This window comes from Arachis hypogaea, chromosome 9 (assembly GCF_003086295.3).
Source record: "Arachis hypogaea cultivar Tifrunner chromosome 9, arahy.Tifrunner.gnm2.J5K5, whole genome shotgun sequence".
NCBI classification, from domain to species: domain Eukaryota; kingdom Viridiplantae; phylum Streptophyta; class Magnoliopsida; order Fabales; family Fabaceae; genus Arachis; species Arachis hypogaea.
In genome coordinates this window covers 94728549-94747828 of record NC_092044.1, presented here as the reverse complement: position 1 = coordinate 94747828, position 19280 = coordinate 94728549, and the positions used below count along the sequence as shown (strand labels likewise).

General features: G+C 37.4%; 1 non-coding gene and 1 pseudogene across 1 annotated transcript; both read left to right on the top strand.

Moving 5' to 3' along the window:
* The first annotated feature begins 1551 nt into the window (after positions 1-1551).
* Positions 1552-19280, top strand: part of LOC112713038 (cationic peroxidase 2-like) — a 40096-nt pseudogene continuing 22367 nt past the window's right edge.
* LOC112713600 (small nucleolar RNA R71) lies at positions 9945-10048 on the top strand. The gene has a single exon (XR_003158571.1). It is a non-coding gene; the product is annotated as a small nucleolar RNA R71 (small nucleolar RNA).

Below are 19280 nucleotides of genomic sequence, written 5' to 3'. Positions count from 1 at the left end.
GGTTGAAAGATAAGTTTGTCCCGCTCTAAGACTATATATGATATGTCTCACTCAAAGGAATTTTTTTTAGGAAGCTTATCATTGTTTTAGATATATTGACAAATTAGAAATGACCCACATTTAAAAAATTTTTAAAATGAAACTTCAATCATCCTTATCCTTATGTATGTATGAATATAAAGCCTAAGTCATGAGTTTATTATTATATAATATTATGTACACCGTATTTAAATTTTTAAATGAAACTTCAATAATCCTTTTGTACACCGTACTTCTATTTTTTTTCTCCCTTGACAATAAATTTGAAGCCCATCAGTAATGCCACAAATTAAACGGCCATACTTATAATAATCTATCTAATGTCAATAATATCCTATCACTGCTGTACAGAAATCAATTCCTGTCTACGCGTGTTACACCTAACACCACACGCGATTTTCTCTCTATTATGACATCTCATTTCAGCAGCTGTTGAAATTTTAGGCACACAGCACCATAGAACTATCCATTAAATTCTCATACTTTAAAAATTTTGTAAGCATAAAATATCATAAAAATCACTTGAGAATTAAAATGTTAAAATGCATTCTTAAGAAACTAATTATTGTAATTTTATAAAATATCGAGAATCAAAATTTCAAAATGCACGTCTGTTAAAATACTAGCATGGAATAACACTCAATTCAAGTTCATCAACATAATAAAACAGGTCATTTTTCTTTGGAAAAATCGTTTTAGTACAAAAAAATGAACATATACAACTGATATGGATCCAGTGTTCAATTACGCAGCTTTCTTTTGCGTCAAATATAAATTGTGGGCACTACAGTGTAGCAGTAAAACACTTGCTTCTAAGTTCTAATAGTGTGTCTAATTTGTACATCTCAGATTGTACAAGAGAGCAAAGCACTTGTGATTTTTTACTTCTTTCCTTTTAACATTGGAGCTACCCTTTTATATTTCATCATCTTTTTTAAAGAATAAAGTGTGTAGTTTATTTCAATGAATTCTTTATACATTAACAACATTTTCCTTCTTTGACTGAATATCTATTGTATAACATGTATATAATATGTCCCATCCAACACAGCAAATAAACTCTGATCTTTACTCATTAAGTAATTACAAGATAGTAACGTAACTACTCTCCGCTCAGATTATTATCCATCTATAAGTTACTACATATACTCATCAGCAAGGGAATGATACTTAACCTAATCTCATCTAATTTCATCTCACATGATCCTTAACCTAATATCTCTTACAATCCATAATTGACTTTATCGTCAAAGTATCTAGAAGTAGAAATACGCCTTACACTATTTAAGACTACAAACTTGGAACTAAAAAAGTAACGACAAATTCTATTTTAGTTAATATTTGATTATAAAAGATTCCAGTATATTATCATCATCCCATTCCCATGCATACGTGTTATTACCTTAGCATCCTCATTCATATACATATAATAAAGGCAATAATAATTATTACTTGAACTTAATTAATTATCAAAATGGATGGTGTTTTCATCAAGATCAGAAAAGGTTCATTATGATTGCTTTATTGTGTATTGTTTCTACCATGGTGCATGGCCAAGGTACCCATGTAGGGTTCTATGCTACTACATGTCCAAAAGCCGAGTCCATAACTCCGACCCTACTCTAGCTGCTGCCTTACTCAGAATGCACTTCCATGATTGCTTTGTCCAAGATTGTGACACTTCTGTCCTCGTTACCGGCTTTGTCACCGAGAGAACAGCATTTGCAAACCTCGGACTTAGAGGATTCGAGGTCATTGACGACACAAAGACACAACTCGAGGCTGCATGTCCCAGCGTTGTGTCTTGCGCCGATATTGTTGCCCTTGCTGCTCGCGACTCCGTTGTCCTGGTATATATACACAACAATAATAAAATTTTGAGTAAATTTCCTTTCCAGCCCCTGTCCTTTTTGAAAATTGACAAGCCACCTTCTGACGTTTAAAAAATGACAAATCGGTCCCTGTCTATTTCTTATGTTAGACGCATCGACCCTTCTGTGGCTCCCTCACTTGAAACTCGACAAAAAATACTGATCTATAACGGTGAACAGATGACTTGGCATGGACACATCAGCTGAATTTATTAGGACGATACAGCCCCTCGTCGTTTGAAGGAAGTGAGAGACGCACGTTTTGGAGACCTTCTCCCCCTTCTCCCCTTACATGTAGCTTCATAGGGAAATGACCCTCACTTAGCACACAAAATTACACCCTAACCCTAAGAAAGTGAAATGTTTCCCTCCAACTCAAGCTGACTAGGACTTCCAGCGAGTAAGTGGCGAAGGCAATGTTGACAGAGCCGTTGACGGCGCTACTAAGGTTAGTGTCGTTTAGTTCATTCATTACCTTGTGAGTTGGTTGTGTTTTATAAAATTAGTTTTTTGTAATCTTATTTTGCTACCTTTATTCACCGTCTTTGGTTATGATTGGTGTGGATGACTATAGTAGTTAGTTAATCCAAAGTGTTGCACATTTTTCTTCTGGAAGATGTCATATGAAATTGTCCCTGTTTTTCATCATGGGGGTTGGTTCGAAAGAAATTCTGATGGAGTGTTGCACTACTTTGATGGAAAAGTTGAGGTATTTCTTCCATTAGATATAGATTATGTTAACTTCAAAGACTTGGTGGAAATGTTTAAGGTTTAGAGTATACTAGCTACAAAGAGATTTATTGGTATGATGATACTGTCCCTGACTTGGAGTCTGGATTGCATGTTCTTAAAGGGGATAAGAAGATTAACCAGATATGTGATAAAAAGATGGAGGATGTGGAGTCTGATTTTCTTGTGATCTATTTTGAGCACAATATGTTAGCAAGATGAATTATGTTGCTGAAGACAGAACAGAGGATGAAGTTGTCAAAGTTGATTCTTCTTCTTCTTCTTCTTCTGACGATGGATATGAGACCACGGAAGATGAGTCCTACAAACCCCCTCCACCTGGATTCGAATCCAGTAGTAGCAGTAGTGGTAAAGAAGATAAGGCCAAGAAGAACCGTGTGAGAAAGAGTAAAAAAGGTGGGCTGAGTTCTGAACATAAGTCTGTTAAGAAGAAGAGTGTTGGAAAGTCAGATACTCCTAAAAAGAAGCAAAATGTGCCCCATGGTGGAATTGATGACAAGGACTTGTCTCTTAGGACCAAGAAGAAGAAAGCAAAAAGATATGTTGGAAGAGTAAGGAAACATATCTTGTCACAAGAAGGAGCTGGTAATGTACCAAGGAATGGGCTTAATACTGAAGAAGGTAATGGGTCAAGTGGGGTGGATCCAACTCCAGAGGTAAGAGATAGGCTGGTGGACGAAATTGTGATTCGTACTCTTTATACTTGTATGAAATTTAATTCGAGATAATAGCTCTTTACTATGTGTGGTCACAACTCCGTTCAACTAACCAGCAAGTGTACTGGGTCGTCCAAGTAATAAACCTTACGTGAGTAAAGGTCGATTCCACAGAGATTGTTGGTATGAAGCAAGCTATGGTCATCTTGTAAATCTCAGTCAGGCGGATAGTAATTGATTATGGATTTTTGAAAATTAAAAAATAATAAACATAAATAAAGATAAAGTTACTCATGTAATCCAATGATGGGAATTTCAGATAGGTGTATGGAGATGCTGTGCTCCTCCTGAATCTCTGCTTTCCTACTGCTTTTATCCAATTTTATCACTCCCTTCTATGGCAAGCTGTATGTAGGGCATCACCGTTGTCAATGGCTACATCCCATCCTCTCAGTGAAAAAGGTCCAAATGCTCTGTCACAGCACGGCTAATCATCTGTCGATTCTCAATCAGGTTGGAGTAGAATCCCTTGATTCTTTTGCGTCTGTCACTAACGCCCAGCCTTCAGGAGTTTGAAGCTCGTCACAGTCATTCAATTCCGGAATCCTACTCGGAATACCACAGACAAGGTTAGACCTTCCGGATTCCCATGAATGCCGCCATCAATTCTAGCTTATACCTCGAAGATTCTGTTTAAGGAATCCAAGAGATATGTGCCCGGTCTAGGGTAGAACGGAAGTGGTTGTCAATCACGCGCGTTCATAGGTGAGAATGATGATGAGTGTCACGGATCATCACATTCATCAAGTTGAAGTGCAACGAATATCTTAGAATAGGAATAATTCGAATTGGATAGAAAATAATAGTGATTGCATTGAAACTTGAGGTACAGCAGAGCTCCACACCCTTAATCTATGGTGTGTAGAAACTCCACCGTTGAAAATACATAAGTGAAAGATTCAGGCATGGCCGAATGGCCAGCCCCCCAAAACGTGATCAATAGTCTCCTCAGATGAAGAATAAAATAAAACTGAGACCAAAGATGTCTAATACAATAGTAAATTATCCTATTTATACTAGACTAGCTACTAGGGTTTACATGAGTAAGTAATTGATGCATAAATCCACTTCCGGGGCCCACTTGGTGTGTGTTTGGGCTGAGCTTGATCTATCCACGAGCTGAGTCTTCTTTTGGAGTTGAACGCCAAGTTGTAACGTGTTTTGGGCGTTCAACTCCGGGTCGTGACGTGTTTCTGGCGTTTTACTCCAGACAGCAACATGGAACTGGCGTTGAGCGCCAGTTTACGTCGTCAATTCCCGAATAAAGTATGGACTATTATATATTGGTGGAAATATCTGGATGTTTCCTTTCTAATGCCGTTGAGATCGCGCCATTTGGAGTTTTGTAGCTCCAAAAAATCCATTTCGAGTGCAGGGAGGTCAGATTCCAACAGCATCAGCAGTCCTTTGTCAGCCTCCTATCAAAGTTTTGCTCAAGTCCCACAATTTCAGCCAGAAATTACCTGAAATCACAGAAAAACACACAAACTCATAGTAAAGTCCAGAAATGTGAATTTAACATAAAAACTAATGAAAACATCCCTAAAAGTAGCTTGAACTTACTAAAAACTACCTAAAAACAATGCCAAAAAGCGTATAAATTATCCGCTCATCACAACACCAAACTTAAATTGTTGCTTGTCCCCAAGCAACTGAAAATCAAATAGGATAAAAAGAAGAGAATATACTATAAATTCTAAAATATCAATGAATATTAATTCTAATTAGATGAGCGGGACTTGTAGCTTTTTGCTTCTGAACAGTTTTGGCATCTCACTTTTTCCTTTGAAGTTCAGAATGATTGGCTTCTCTAGGAACTTAGAATTTCGGATGGTGTTATTGATTCTCCTAGTTAAGTATGTTGATTCTTGAACACAGCTACTTATGAGTCTTGGCCGTGGCCCTAAGCACTTTGTTTTCCAGTATTACCACCGGATACATAAATGCCACAGACACATGACTGGGTGAACCTTTTCAGTTTGTGACTCAGCTTTGCTAGAGTCCCCAGTTAGAGGTGTCCAGGGCTCTTAAGCACACTCTTTTGCTTTGGATCACGACTTTAACCACTCGGTCTCAAGCTTTTCACTTGGGCCTTCATGACACAAGCACATGGTTAGGGATAGCTTGGTTTAGCCGCTTAGGCCTGGATTTTATTTCCTTGGGCCCTCCTATCCATTGATGCTCAAAGCCTTGGATCCTTTTTACCCTTGCCTTTTGGTTTTAAGGGCTATTGGCTTTTTCTGCTTGCTTTTTCTTTTTCTTTCTATTTTTTTTCGCAAGCTTTTGTTTTTCACTGCTTTTTCTTGCTTCAAGAATCAATTTCATGATTTTTCAGATTATCAATAACATTTCTCTTTGTTCATCATTCTTTCAAGAGCCAACAGTTTTAACATTCATAAACAACAAGATAAAAAATATGCACTGTTTAAGCATTCATTCAAAAAACAAAAAGTATTGTCACCACATCAATATAATTAAACTAAATTCAAGGATAAATTCGGAATTCATGTACTTCTTTGTTCTTTTGAATTAAAAACATTTTTCATTTAAGAGAGGTGAAGGATTAATGGAATTATTCATAACTTTAAGACATAGTTACTAAACACTAATGATCATGAAGTAGAGACACAAAACATAGATAAACATATAATATAAAAATCGAACAGCAGAAAAGTAAGAACAAGGAATGAATCCACCATAGTGGCGTCTTCTTCTTGAAGGACCAACAATGTCCTTAAGCTCTTCTATGTCCCTTCCTTGCCTTTGTTGCTCCTCCCTCATTACTCTTTGATCTTCTCTTATTTCATGGAGAATGATGGAATGCTCATGATGTTCCACCCTTAATTGTTCCACATTGTAGCTCAAATCTTCTAGGGAAGTGTTGAGTTGTTCCCAATAGTTGTTGGGAGGAAAGTGCATCCCTTGAGGCATCTCAGGGATTTCTTGATGATGAGCTTTCTCATGCATCTCTTGAGATCCGTGGAGGGTCTCTTGCTTGCTCCATCCTCTTCTTGGTGATGGGCTTATCCTCTTCAATGAGGATATCTCCTTCTATGATAACTCCAGTTGAGTAACATAGATGGCAAATAAGATGAGGAAAAGCTAGCCTTGCCATGGTGGAAGACTTTTCGGCTATTTTGTAGAATTCATGGGAGATGACTTCATGAACTTCTACTTCCTCTCCAATCATGATGCTATGAATCATGATGGCCCGATCCACAGTAACTTCAGATCGGTTGCTAGTGGGGATGATGGAGCGTTGAATGAACTCTAACCACCCTCTAGCCACAAGCTTGAGGTCCAGTCTTCTTAGTTGAACCAGCTTGCCTTTGGAGTCTCTTTTCCATTGAGCTCCTTCCACACATATGTCCATAAAGACTTGGTCCAACCTTTGATTAAAGTTGACCCTTCTAGTGTAGGGGCGTTCATCTCCTTGTATCATGGGCAAGTGGAATGCCAACCTCACATTTTTCGGACTAAAATCTAAGTATTTCCCCCGAGCCATTGTGAGATAATTCTTTGGACTCGGATTCACACTTTGATCATGGTTCCTAGTGATCCATGAATTGGCATAGAACTCTTGAACCATTAAGATTCCGACTTGTTGCATGGGGTTGGTTAGGACTTCCCAACCTCTTCTTCGGATTTCATGTCGGATCTCTAGATACTCATTTTTCTTGAGTTTGAAAGGGACCTCAGTGATCACCTTCTTCTTTGCCACAACATTATAAAAGTGGTCTTGATGGCTTTTGGAGATGAATCTTTCCATCTCCCATGACTCGGAGGTGGAAGCTTTTGTCTTCCCTTTTCCTTTTCTAGAGGATTCTCCGGCCTTAGGTGCCATTGATGGTAATGGAAAAAATAAAAAGATTATGCTTTGACCACACTAAACTTAAAATATTGCTCGCCCTCGAGCAAGAGAAGAAAGAAGAGAAGAAGAAGAAGAAGAAAATATGGAGGAGAGTGAGGGAAGGTGTTTCGGTCAAGGTATAGAAGAGGGGGTTTGTGTTGTGTGAAAATGAAGTAGAATGGAAGGGTATATATAGGGAGGGGAGTGGGTGTATTTTCGGTCATTTAGGGTAGGTTTGGGTGGGAAAGATTTTTTGAATTTTGAAAGTGGGTGGGGTTTATGGGGAAGAGTGGATGGATGTGAGTGGTGAATGGGGTAATTGGGAAGAGAGGTTTGAGGTGATTGGTGAAGGGTTTTTGGGGAAGTGTGTTTATTGGAAAGAGAGAATGAATATTGAGAAGAGGAGAGAATATGTTAGGTGGGGATCCTATGGGGTCCACAGATCCTGAGATGATCCTGTGGGGTCCACAGATCCTGAGGTGTCAAGGATTTACAACCCTGCACCAATTAGGCATATAAAATGCCTTTGCACACCATTCTGGTGTTTAAACGCCGAAGTGATGCACACTCCAGGCGTTCAACGCCCATGTGTAGCATGTTTCTGGCGTTGAACGCCATTTCCATGCTTGTTACTGGCGTTGAACGCCATTTCCATGCTTGTTACTGGCGTTCAGCGCCAGCTTTCCTCAAGGCATATTCCTGGCGTTCAAACACCAGGATGTTGCTTGTTTCTGGCGTTCAGCACCAGAAACATGCTCTGTTCTGGCGTTGAATGCCAGCCAGATGCACCTTACTGGCATTTAAACGCCAGTAAGTCCTTCCTCTAGGGTGTGATTTTTCTTCTGCTATTTTCGATTCTATTTTTAATTTTAGTATTTTTTTCGTGACTCCACATGATCATGAACCTAATAAAACACAAAATAACAATAAAATAAAATTAAAATTAGATATATAAAAATTGAGTTGCCTCCCAATAAGCACTTCTTTAGTGTCATTAGCTTGACAGTGGGCTCTCATGGAGCCTCACAGATATTCAGAGCATGATGAGGGCCTCCCAACACCAAACTTAGAGTTTGAATGAGGGGGCTTCTCAACACCAAACTTAGAGTTTGGTTGTGGCCTCCCAACACCAAACTTAGAGTTTGACTGTGGGGCTCTTTTTGACTCTGTACTGAGAGAAGCTTTTCATGCTTCATCTCCATGGTTGAAGAGGAAGGTCCTTGAGCTTTAAACACAAGGTAGTCTCCATTCAATTGAAGGACTAATTCTCCTCTGCTAACATCAATCACAGCTTCTGCTGTGGCTAGGAAGGGTCTTCCAAGGATGATGCATTCATCTTCTTCCTTGCTAGTGTCTAAGATTATGAAATCAGCAGGGATGTAAAGGCCTTCAACCTTTACTAACACGTCCTCTACTAATCCATAAACTTTTCTTACTGACTTGTTTGCCAATTGAAGTGAGAATAAGGCAGGCTGTACCTCAATGATCCCCAGTTTCTCCATTACAAAGAGTGGCATAAGATTTATGCCTGACCCCAGGTCACACAGAGCCTTATTAAAGGTCATGGTGCCTATGGTACAGGGTATTAAGAATTTACCAGGATCTTGTCTCTTTTGAGGTAGAGTTTTCTGAATCCATGTATCTAGTTCACTAATGAGCAAGGGAGATTCACCTTCCCAAGTCTCATTACCAAACAACTTGGCATTCAGCTTCATGATAGCTCCTAGATATTGAGCAACTAGCTCTCCAGTTACATCTTCATCCTCTTCTGAAGAGGAATAGTTTTCAAAGCTCATGAATGGCAGAAGGAGATTTAGTGGAATCTCTATGGTCTCTATATGAGTCTCAGATTTCTTTAGGTCCTCAATAGGGAACTCCTTCTTGTTTGAGAGACGTCCCAGGAGGTCTTTCTCACTAGGATTTTCGTCCTTCTCCTCCCTTGTGCATTCGGCCATATTGATTACTTCAATGGCCTTGCAATCTCCTTTTGGATTCTCTTCTGTATTGCTTGGGAGAATACTGGGAGGGGTTTCAATGACTTTCTTACTCAGCTGGCCCACTTGTGCCTCCAGATTTCTAATGGAGGACCTTGTTTCACTCATGAAACTTAAAGTGGCTTTTGAATGATCAGAGACTAAGTTTGCTAAATTAGAGGGGCTCTGTTCAGAATTTTCTGTCTGTTACTGAGAAGATGATGGAAAAGGCTTGTTATTACTGAGCCTAATTCTTCCACCATTGTTAAAGCCTTGTTGAGGCTTTTGTTGATCCTTCTATGAGAAATTTGGATGATTTCTCCATGATGAGTTATAGGTGTTTCCATAAGGTTCACCCATGTAATTAACCTCTGTCATTGCAGGGTTCTCAGGATCATAAGCTTCTTCAGAAGCTGCCTCTTTAGTACTGTTGGATGCATTTTGCCATCCATTCAGACTTTGAGAGATCATGTTGACCTGCTGAGTCAACACTTTGTTCTGAGCCAATATGGCATTCAGAGTATCAATTTCAAGAACTCCCTTCCTCTGAGGCGTCCCACTATTCACGGAATTCCTCTCAGAAGTGTACATGAATTGGTTATTTGCAACCATGTCAATAAGTTCTTGAGCTTCTTCAGGCGTTTTCTTTAGGTGAATAGATCCACCTACAGAATGGTCCAATGACATATTGGAAAATTCAGATAGACCATAATAGAATATATCTAATATGGTCCATTCTGAAAACATGTCAGAAGGACACTTTTTGGTCATCTGCTTGTATCTTTCCCAAGCTTCATAGAGGGATTCACCATCTTTTTGCTTGAAGGTCTGAACATCCACTCTAAGCTTGCTCAGCTTTTGAGGAGGAAGAATTTATCCAAGAAAGCCGTGACCAGCTTATCTCAGGAATCCAGGCTATCTTTAGGTTGTGAGTCCAACCATGTTCTAGCTCTGTCTCTTACAGCAAAAGCGAAAAGCATGAGCCTGTAGACTTCAGGATCTACTCCATTTGTCTTAACAGTCTCACAAATCTGCAAGAACTTAGTTAAAAACTGGTAAGGATCTTCAGATGGAAGTCCATAAAACTTGCAGTTCTGTTGCATTAAAGCAACTAGTTGAGGCTTAAGCTCAAAATTGTTGGCTCCAATGGCAGGAATGGAGATGCTTCTTCCATCAAATTTGGACGTTGGTTTTGTAAAGTCACCAAGCATTCTCCTTGCATTATTGTTGTTAGGTTCGGCTGCCATCTCCTTCTCTTGTTCGAAAATTTCAGAAAGGTTGCCTCTGGATTGTTGTAGTTTAGCTTCTCTTAGTTTCCTCTTCAAAGTCCTTTCAGGTTCTGGATCAGCTTCAACAAGAGTGTCTTTTTCCTTGTTTCTGCTCATATAGGGAAGAAGAGAACAAGAAAAGAAAAAGGAATCCTCTATGTCAAAGTATAGAGATTCCTTTATGTTAGTAGAAGAAAAAAAGTGCAGAGTAGTGAAGAAGAATGGGTAAGGATAGAGGTGGTGATCTGAGATGAAGAGAGATGAAGAGAAGTGTTAGTGAATAAATAAATAAATAGATAGAAGGAGAGATAGAGAATCTCAAAAATAATTTTGAAAAAGTGGTTAGTGATTTTCAAAAATTAAAGATAAGATGTGATTAAAATTAAAATTTAAACAATTAAAAAGATTTTTTTTGAAAAAGAGGGAGGTATTTTCGAAAATTAGAGGGGGAAAAGTAGTTAGGTGGTTTTGAAAAAGATAAGAAACAAACAAAAAGTCAAATAGTTAGTTGAAAAAGATATTAAAATCAATTTTGAAAAGATAAGAAGATAAGAAGTTAGATAAGATATTTTGAAATTAAATTTTAAAAAAAAAAAAGATAAAATTTTGAAAGAGATATGATATAAAAGATAAGATAAGATAGATTTAATTTTTAAAATTAAATTAATTACTTAACTAACAAGAAATTAAAAGATAAAATTCTAGAATTTAAAGATTGAACCTTTCTTAACAAGAAAGTAACAAACTTCAAATTTTTTAATCAATCATATTAATTGTTAGTGTAATTTCGAAATTTTTGAAATAAAGATAAGGAAGAGATTTTGAAAATATTTTGAAAAAGACTTTTAAAATTTTCGAAAAAAAGAAAAAAATGAAAAAGATATGATTTTTGAAAAGATAAGATTTTTGAAATTTGAAAATTTGACTTGACTTACAAGAAATAACTAATTTTAAAATTTTTTTTACTAAGTCAACTCAAATTTTCGAAATTTTGGAGAGAAAAAAGGAAAAGATATTATTTTTTTTTGAATTTTTAATGATGAGAGAGAAAAATTAAAAACGTCATTTTTGTGTTTTTCTCTTTTCTTTATGGATCAAAACAAAGAATGCATGCAAGAACACTATGAATGTCAAGATGAACACCAAGAACACTATAAAGATCATGATGAACATCAAAAACATAATTTTGAAAGATTTTTGATGCAAAGAAAACATGCAAGACACCAAACTTAGAAATCTTTAATGCATGGACTCTAACAAACAAAAAATGCATATGAAAAACAACAAACAACACAAAACAAGAAAACATTAAGATCAAACAAGAAGACTTGTCAAGAATAACTTGAAGATCATGAAGAACACCATGAATGTATGAATTTTCGAAAAATGCAAGAAAAATTTTTTAAAGCATGCAATTGACACCAAACTTAAAAGTTGACTCAAGACTTGAACAAGAAACACAAAATATTTTTTATTTTTATGATTTTATGATTTTTTTGTATTTTTATTTTTTTTTCGAAAATTATATTTTAAGAAAATGACAATAAAGAAAAATTTTTGAAAGATTTTTGAAATCTTTTTTGAAAAGAAAATAAAAAGAAAATTACCTAATCTGAGCAACAAGATGAACCGTCAGTTGTCCATACTCGAACAATCCCCGGCAACGGCGCCAAAAACTTGGTGGACGAAATTGTGATTCGTACTCTTTGTACTTGTATGAAATTTAATTCGAGATAATAGCTCTTTACTATGTGTGGTCACAACTCCGTTCAACTAACCAGCAAGTGTACTGCGTCGTCCAAGTAATAAACCTTACGTGAGTAAGGGTCGATTCCACAGAGATTGTTGGTATGAAGCAAGCTATGGTCATCTTGTAAATCTCAGTCAGGCGGATAGTAATTGATTATGGATTTTCGAAAATTAATAAATAATAAACATAAAATAAAGATAAAGTTACTCATGTAATCCAATGATGGGGATTTCAGATAGGCGTATGGAGATGCTGTGCTCCTCCTGAATCTCTGCTTTCCTACTGCTTTTATCCAATTTTATCACTCCCTTCTATGGCAAGCTGTATGTAGGCCATCACCGTTGTCAATGGCTACATCCCATCCTCTCAGTGAAAAAGGTCCAAATGCTCTGTCACAGCACGGCTAATCATCTGTCGGTTCTCAATCAGGTTGGAGTAGAATCCCTTGATTCTTTTGCGTCTGTCACTAACGCCCAGCCTTCAGGAGTTTGAAGCTCGTCACAGTCATTCAATTCCGGAATCCTACTCGGAATACCACAGACAAGGTTAGACCTTCCGGATTCCCATGAATGCCGCCATCAATTCTAGCTTATACCTCGAAGATTCTGTTTAAGGAATCCAAGAGATATGTGCCCGGTCTAGGGTAGAACGGAAGTGGTTGTCAATCACGCGCGTTCATAGGTGAGAATGATGATGAGTGTCACGGATCATCATATTCATCAAGTTGAAGTGCAACGAATATCTTAGAATAGGAATAATTCGAATTGGATAGAAAATAATAGTGATTGCATTGAAACTTGAGGTACAGCAGAGCTCCACACCCTTAATCTATGGTGTGTAGAAACTCCACCGTTGAAGATACATAAGTGAAAGGTTCAGGCATGACCGAATGACCAGCCCCCTAAAACGTGATCAATAGTCTCCTCAGATGAAGAATAAAATAAAACTGAGACCAAAGATGTCTAATACAATAGTAAATTATCCTATTTATACTAGACTAGCTACTAGGGTTTACATGAGTAAGTAATTGATGCATAAATCCACTTCCGGGGCCCACTTGGTGTGTGTTTGGGCTGAGCTTGATCTATCCACGAGCTGAGGCTTCTTTTGGAGTTGAACGCCAAGTTGTAAAGTGCTTTGGGCGTACAACTCCGGGTCGTGACGTGTTTCTGGCGTTTTACTCCAGACAGCAATATTGGCGTTGAGCGCCAGTTTATGTCGTCAATTCCCGAATAAAGTATGAACTATTATATATTGCTGGAAAGCTCTGGATGTCTACTTTCCAACGCCGTTGAGATCGCGCCATTTGGAGTTTTGTAGCTCCAGAAAATCCATTTCGAGTACAGAAAAGTCAGATTCCAACAGCATCAGCAGTCCTTTGTCAGCCTCCTATCAAAGTTTTGCTCAAGTCCCTCAATTTCAGCCAGAAATTACCTGAAATCACAGAAAAACACACAAACTCATAGTAAAGTCCAGAAATGTGAATTTAACATAAAAACTAATGAAAACATCCCTAAAAGTAGCTTGAACTTACTAAAAACTACCTAAAAACAATGCCAAAAAGCGTATAAATTATTCGCTCATCATAGGACCATTCCAGAGCCTGTTAATAAAGAGGGAAGCAGACATTGACAAGCCCTATTAATATGAATCTTGAGGCATTTAACTCTCCCATTTCTAGCAAAGAGGATGAAAATAGACCAAGATATCCTGATTTTAATGAGAAAGCTGAGTATGGTGAGGTTGAATTTTAGATAGGACAGCAATTTACGACTATGGAGCAATTTAAGCAAGCATTGAAAGACTATTTCGTGTTTGAGGATAAGGAACTGCAATATTTGAAGAATGAGCTTAAGAGACTTAGAGCTAAATGTGTTGAGGAGGATTGTCCCTGGCTTGTGCTTTGTTCCTATAACAGCGAGAGTCTTTGCTATCAGTTTAAGACACTTTATGGAGAGCACAACTGTGGAAGAAATCTGAGCAGTAATATGGCAACAAGAGCTTGGGTCACAAGCAAACTGGTCAACAGGATGCTAACCCAACAACTTATGACACCAAAGGAGGCGTTGGAGCATATGAAGCATGACTATAATGTACATGTAAATGACAAGATGATTACTCGAGCTTTGAAGGCTGTTAGAGAGCAAACAGTTGGAAAGGAGCGAGAACAGTATGGCAAGCTTCATGACTATATGAATGAAATTCATAGAAGCAATCTGGGTTCTATTGGAATGATTGATGTAATCCCACAACCAGAAGGGTGTCCACTCTTTAATAGGCTATACATATCTCTTGACGCATGTAAGAAGGGATTTAAGGTGGGTTTTCGGCCTCTGATTGGGTTGGATGGTTGTTTTCTAAAAGGATACTTTGGTGGACATCTACTATCTGCTAGTGCACAGGATGCAAAAAACCATTTTTTTGTTATAGCCTTTGTTGTAATTGAGTCTGAGAACACTGACTCTTGGAGATGGTTTGTGAACATATTACAAGATGATCTTGGACAAGTCATTAAGCATGGATGGAACTTCATGTCGGATCAACAAAATGTATAAAGTTACTGATCTTTCAATTGTTTCATTATGTTATATTGGCTGGTTTTATCTAAATTTGTACTGTTTGTATATTTTTAAAGGGGCTAGCTAATGCATTATATGAAGTTATGTCGCAAGCGCACCATAGAAATTATGTGCTCCACATACAGAAAAATTTCATCAAGAACTTTAAAGACAAGCATACTAAGGGGTTGGTGTGGAAGGCTGCTAAGAGCACAACGATGAAGGACTTTAGAAACTTAATGGAGCTTTTCAAGAAGGTGAACAAAGAAGCCTATGAGTATCTAAACAAGTTCGATCCGGCTGCATAGAGCAAGGCATATTTTAATCACGGCCCTAAAGTGGACAACATAACGAACAACATGTGCGAAGTATGGAATGCAAAAATTGTCGAGTACAGGTTTAAACCAATTTTAAGTATGTGCGAAGAGCTTAGATGCTATATTATGAGAAAGATGGCAGGGCATAAACACATATTAGGCAAGTGCACTGGGAAGCTGGCTCCAGTTCAACAGTTAAGGTTGGATGAGTATGTTATACCAGAGAGCAATAAATGGACTGCAGAATGGGCTGGGGATGATGCTAGAGTGTTGTTTGAAGTGCAAAGACACCAAACTAGGGTTGCTATCAACTTGCAGAGACAAACTTGTTCCTGCAATGTCTGAAAATTAACAGGTAACCCCTAAACTTTGTCCTTTAGTTTATTATGTGTGGAGTGTGATACAATATGACATGCTGTTCACTTGATAACTGGCAAGGCTACCTTGCAAATATGCTGTTGCTGCCATAGCAAGACTGAGGAGACAGAATCTAAGGCCAGAGGAATTTGCACATAAGTGGCTCATAATGGATGCCATCAGAGGCACTTATGGGGATTCAATCAAGCCAGTTAATTCTGAGAAGTTCTGGGAGGAAACTAATAGGCTCTAACCTAAGGCACCAAACATTAAGAGACCCCTTGGGAGACCTACTAAGAAGAGGAGTGTTGATGTGGTGGCAGAGGCTCAGATGAAAGAGCAAGGATACAAAGTGAAGAAGACCTTCCAGATGACATGTAGCAAATGTGGATAGAAGGACTACTATCATACGACATGTAAAGGTGCACTAACAAATTCTAACTAGCAACCAAAGAGAAAGAAGCCGAAGCAACAACCAAATGGAGAGCAATCAAACCCTACAAATCTAACCCCAGAATAGGTAATATTATAACTTTGGCAACTCAATCTTTATGTGCCTAAATTTTGTGCCTAACTGTATCTAAATGGGTCCTGTAATTTTTTTTTGTGTTGCATAGAATTTGGATGGAGTTGAACCAAATGTAAGCAATAATGTGGCTGTGACATCCCTAGACCCAGTGGTACCCTTTTTTGCTGTTTTGTATTTAGTTTTTTTGTTGGGTAGAAAACTGATATGGACTAAAGTAACACTGAAACACACTTCTTTTTTAATTGTACTTATCCGGCTAAGGCAAAAATCCAGAAGAAAAAACTTTCCAAGGTTGGGACCACACCCACACTACTCGAAGAACCAAGAGTGGAGATCCCACTATCACAGTCTGCACCACTACAACCAGAGGTCTTTTTATTTGTCAAACAACCATTATATTGTAACTAAATTTCAGCCCACTATTCCAATCATAAATACGTTTTTGGTTTTTTTTATTAGAGAATTGATGCTAATACTGGACCTCCAGTGCCAAACAACCCAAATCCTCCCAACCATGGAGCACAATCCGGAGCCAAACAAACAATCCCTGGGAGTAGCAACACAACATCACCAACTCAGGAACAACAATACACTACTGCTGAAACTGGTTTAGGAACTACACCAACTTTCAAATTTGTTTCCACACCAGGCCTGAAAAACCCTTCTAGATCCAAGAGGAGATATTGCTTAAGGCCACCAAGGATGAAATAATCAACTCATACCCATGGTTACTGAAACATAGGATTTGGTATGTTTTTTTTGGTTGTTATGGATCTTCGATGTATCAAAGGTTGAGACCTGTTGTTTAATGACTTGGAATATGTAACAGAATTCTAGTTATCTTAATTTTAGGTGTGGACATTTAGCTCAATAAAATAATTTTTTGTTTCCAGCTGATACATCACCAGACTAAACTATACCTATGTGCATAGCATTATGAATGAAATTTCTATGCTTTTGGATATATATCACACTATCCAGGATTTTATAGATCTATAACTCTTACACAAAATTAGGTTATCATTAATGCAACAAAATCACAATCCATCCATATAGAACATGGTAACTACATATCCAATATCCAATATCCATCTTTCCATACATTAACCTTAACCATACATCACATATTGCAATAAAATACAATCTATGTCCTAGACTACAACATATTTTACTGCTGCTACTACAATTAACATGGCTAGCATGACATAGACTATGAAAGCAATACTCCATTTTTTATTTTTCTTCAATTGCCAAATCAACTTTGTGTTCCAATTGCTCAAATCTGTTCTCTAGCATCATCATTCTTTCATCTACACCAATGTCTTCTTCATGTGAAAAATGACAAGAAATTAGCTCAGCCACATGAAGTAGTTGTAGTGAGGTCGTTCTGTCTGCAATTGTAGTTATCATGAAGATAATTTGTTCAAGCACAAAAGCAAGTTGAATCGATAATCAAGCATGGAGGAACACTTACACAATAGCGGCAATAACCGAGAAAGATCATGTCTGGGTTCTTGGTAGTTGCAGATCTTTGCATGATTGCATAACTTCCACATTTGCATTCAGGGTGTTAAAACTTCACCTTCTTTCCTCCACTAGCATTACTCGAACCCATCCTACCATTCATCCAGCGACGACGAGTCTGAGAGGTTAAGGATTGCTCTGCGTCACTCATGATTGCTACTTGAGTTAGGGTTCGAAAAAAGGAGAGAAGGGGGAGAAGGTTTCCAAAATGCGCGTCTCTCACTTCCTTTAAACATGACGTTTTGATGACTTGGTAGGGGCTGTATCATCCCAACAAATTCAGCTTATGTGTCCATGCCAAGTCACCTGCTCACCGTTATAAGTCAGCATTTTCTGTCGAGTTTCAAGCGAGGGAGCTACAAAAAGGTCAATGTGTATAACAGAAGAAATAGACAGGGGCCGATTTGTCATTTTTTAAACGTTAGAGGGAAGTTTGTCTATTTTCAAAAAGGATAGGGGCCTTAAAAGGTATTTACTCTAAAATTTTAAAGCAAAGGTGAAAACTTACATATAGTTAATTTTAAGTGAAGTTGATAGTTGATAGTTATTAGATGATAATTTAATCAAACCTATAAAATCATCTAATAATTCTTAACTATCAACTTTACATAAAGACATTTGCACGTGAGTTTTTATCTATTTAAAATGAAGTAACAATATTGACAATATTTTTGTTTGTAGAGCTGTGGATTGAGTTGGCAAGTGCCTACAGGACGTAAAGATGGTCATGTGTCACAAGCTTCGGATGTTAACAACTTGCCTGCACCTACGAACTTTATTGATGTTCAAAAACAGAAGTTTGCAGCAAAGGGCCTCAACACACAAGACCTCGTTATCCTTGTTGGTAATCATACTAAGATTCTATTATATTTGTTAGAGATATAATTATATATATAATTTTTTATTAGTTTAAATTTTTGAACCTTTGAAAGAAATCATTTTGTGGGATATATAGTATTTGTTACAGATTAATTTTTATTGATTTAAAAAAAATTAGTATTAAACAAATAAAATTTTCTATGCAAATTTAACGCAAATTTAAAAAACATGTTTGTACAAAAAGTTTGATATGGTTAACTGAAAAAGTTTGATGAGTATGTCGACAGGAGGAGATACGATAGGTACCGCAGCATGCCAATTCTTGAGCAACAGATTGTACAACTTCATCGGAAATGGCCTTGATCCTTTGACGTGAATGGAAATTGGCAGATTAAGAATTATATAGAAAATGGCGTTGCGAGTACAGTTCTTAACCGGCGAAAATCCACTCATCAATTTAGAAAAGAGTTGTCACAAATTTTAGAAATAAAATACTGGGAGTATGAGTCCCAGGTCGTCTCCCAACGAGTTGCAGGAAAATGTGCTATTTTATCAATCAGAGATTTTTCAAATGGGTTTTTGAGTTTGATAAACAGAAAATTAAATTAGAGAATTTATATGATTTAAATAAAATCTTGACCGGGAGAAGATTAATTGGAAGTTCTATCCTTGTTGGAATTTTGTCAAGATCAATTAATAATTAGTCATTGTTTTCATTTAGTTAACCCTCAACGAATAAAGGAAAGTCAAATTAAAAGTCAACTTCTATTCACAAGTCCTAATCCTCTCCCTTCGGAAGGATTAGAGTTAGTGACTAACAAGCCAACCAACAATGAACCAATTACAATTGAACTCTTGAGTATTCCAACTCAAGGTTCTCCTTTTAATCAACTCCCAATCAAGTTAGGAAACTACTCCATCATCATAAATGTAGACTTCACAAAATCAATGGGGAAAAT